Raw genomic sequence first — 3478 nt, 5'->3', positions numbered from 1 at the left:
GTGTGTTTTTTTTGGGGGGGGGGGTGAAACCCCAAGATAGAGATTACTTTTTTTCAATTCCTCAAAACGGTCCCTCTTGGTTTTCCCTTTGAGAGTGTAGTCCGGGCAAAGAGAGAAGAAAACAGTCACTCAAGTCCACCGTGGAGGAAAAATCGAATCAACAAAAGATCGAAGCGGCAAATGCGTTTCGCATTTGCAAAGAAACTGCTGGCACTAATGGTATCTCAAGACTTCGATTAGTTCCCTTTTAGACCTCGGGCTTCGGTCCTCTGCCCGGAGACACAGGGAAGATGAGCGGAGAGTTAGTTACTTCGCAGATTTTCATTTGGGGAAATTTATTTTATAGTCTCGTTGGACTTAACCGACGAATCAGATTACTTGATGAGACTAAGTTCTACGTCTGAAGCCGGTCGGCTCGTCTTTTTAATTGTCTTTTTCAAAGTCATCTAGCTTTCAGCACTCGTTGTGTTTTGGGGTGGTTTTTGTGTTTTTTAAAACTCCATTAGTCTAATTAGAGGCTGAAATCAAATGAAGAAGATCCAAGTAAGCGTTCTTCACCATCGAAAGTTCATTTAATTAGGGTAATTTTTATTTTTTTTACCTTACGTACGAAGTATGTGCGATCGGGGAAGATGTTTTAGTTTTCTAAACTAAGAGTTATCAGTACTTGCAACACGATACGGTCATTTAAGTGCCGAAGATTAGAGGTGTTTCATGAGAGCAGTATACACAAAAAAAAGGAGAGATAAGGACGATAGACGTTTGATAGGAACGAAAAAGAAAATCACGCAAGAGCACCCAACAACCACCCACGAACATGATTTAATTAAAATGTCCTGTTTGCGTAACCCAGGCACTGGCAGACTAGGCCGATGCAGCCCGCCCCCAAAAGTGGCCGGGGGGGGGGGGGGGGTTGAAGTGGTGGTGGTGGTGATACAAAGTACGATAACAGCAAGATAAAGCTACCAAGGGCGAATAAGAACACCTAAAGGGACCCGAGAAAATTGATATTAAAACGTTTGCTGAATTGACCATTGAGCTTTAATCAAGTCAATCAAACAACGTGTGACACGGAAAAGATATTAGTGATAATCAAACAATCTCGAGGATTATATGCCAGGCAGATATTATCGAATATTCTCACCTCGTTCGCAAAACAGAGTGATAAAAAAAGAATCGCGTCGTGAAAATCAAGAACATAAATAAAGTACTTTGGTCATATAAATCGACACCAGACCATTATGAAAGAATTACTGGAAGGCGACGTGTAGGCCACAAGGGCTAAGGGTGTACAACGCACAGTATACACGGACAACGTCAAGACTTGGATTTGGCTAAACATCTTCTTTATCTTTATCCGTCCTCTTGTACCTCTAGGGCGTCTTGGGGAGAAAGAGCTCCCTGTCTCTAGCAAGTTTGATGGCCTGGCTGGGTGGGACATTGTATGTTCTCAGGGTATCCTTTACACCCAGGATCCAGGTCTTTCTTGGTCTTCCTCTTGCCCTGTACCTTGATACTTTTCTGTAGCAGGCTTTACTGGCAAGCTGGTGAGGTGTTATTCATATGAGATGTCCACACCACCTGATTGATTGCCTTCGAATGTAGTGGAGGACAGGTGTTGTTCCCATCATTTCACTGATCTTGTTGTTTCTGACCACGTCCAATCTGGTTTTTGTTGATGGCTCTCCTTAGACATCTCTTCTCGCAGGTGGCTATCTTACGTTCCAGACAGTATTTGGCTAAATACTTTGGCAAAATACATGAGAGCAGCCAGCGACCATAAACAATGTCAGGTGATCACACGTCAACCTCTGAGCCAAGGATGGGACCTGCAGGTGTCCGGGTTGTAGCAATAACAGAGATAGCGTCGTTTTTATCGTATACAGACTTGGTAATCCCACCAGAACGGTCCAAGTTTCATATTACGCTAGATTAACACATCATTTGTGAGGCAGTGTGGAGAAATTAGGCGGTCGTCAAAATAATGAAATCGAAGAAACCGGTATTTTTGTTACAGTTAGGCAATCTTTGCCGAATTTTTTTTTTTTTTTTTTTTTTTTTGCTGAACACTTTTTATTTCCATTTCAAAGCGCTTTGTTGTTTGGATTTTTACTGGAAAATCATTAATTAAAGGCGCAAAAAATGTTAATTCAGTTTCCAAGGACTCTCAAGCGTTAGAAGTCACCAAACATTGGCGGCCATTTTCTTGCTTATTTTACCTCTGAAAGCAGGCGACCTCACCTCTTTTGAAAATGGTGAAATGGTATGAGTTTAACGTCACTATCAACACTATTAGGTTATTTAACAGGCGGGACCTCCTAATTTAACGTCCGTCTCCGATAGGACCGAGCCAAGTGGGAAGTTCGTGTAAAGTGCCTTTCCCAAGGACACAACGTCGGACCGAGCTGAGGCTCGAACCCTCGAACCCGCAATCTCACGATTACGAGTCCGGTAGCCTAACTACTAGGCTACCGACGCCACCTCACCTCCTTTAATCCCAAATATCTCAACTTCTGTTGAAGAAAGATTGGTAGTTTTTTTCACTAAAAGCAAGACAAATAAACAAGCTTTAAGTTAATGAAAACAAAACCAAATGCCAAAAAATTGACAAGCGGCTGATCCCACCGCGTCATAACACATTTTAACATCTGCACTCCTAAATAATTAACACTGTGTCAATGAGGCAGTAAATAACATAAAATACAATTAAAAGAAATCAAATTGAATAGAACTGCTTTGTGGCCTCGCCTCAGCCTTCTTTACGTTTGTCTTTTTTGGGCTGACCAATGAACATTTCTCAACCATCACAAATTTTGTAGCACTTTGTTGCGACTTGTTGACGTGAGACTTCTACAGCAAAATTAAACAGTGTAGTTGCATTTAAAATGCCGACGGGACAAAACATCAGTAAGGAGGGTCTCGTGGTCTAGGGGTCACGGGGTTCGCTTCTCATACAACAGGTCTCGGGTTCGAATCCGGACGGCGGCAGAAAATTTTTCTCCTCTAAATGTTCTCGTTTCTCCTCCTTTCCTGCTTTCTGACTATGTTCTGTCGTCTTCTTTTGTCTCCACTTTCTGTAACCCTTCCTCCTCCACTTTGTCCCCTCTTCTGGGCCCCTGACTCTTCCTGCAGCCTTTCTACTGCTACTCCTCGGCTACTTCTCACTGCTGTCTTTCATCCACACTTCTGATCTTATAGTAGGTAAGGTCTCATGTGCTATTTGCGCACGTTCAAGATCCCTTGGTGGTCCTAAAATAGATAAAAGTAAGCTTCGGCTGCCACCTGAGCAAAATTCCAAATTTCCTATCAACTGATAAAACTTCTAATGTGTCCCGAGCGCTCATATGACCCAATGCAGTAAAAAAAAAAAAATTTTTTTTTAAAACACACAAAATGTCAGTTGCCAGTGAGTGGTGGATAGTGAAATGTATTTATCTTGTGTGTGTGTGTGTGTGTGTGTGTGTGTGTGTGTGTGTAT

Source organism: Aplysia californica, unplaced genomic scaffold, assembly GCF_000002075.1.
Source record: "Aplysia californica isolate F4 #8 unplaced genomic scaffold, AplCal3.0 scaffold00011, whole genome shotgun sequence".
Lineage (NCBI taxonomy): Eukaryota > Metazoa > Mollusca > Gastropoda > Aplysiida > Aplysiidae > Aplysia > Aplysia californica.
Note: the sequence above shows the minus strand (reverse complement) of the source record.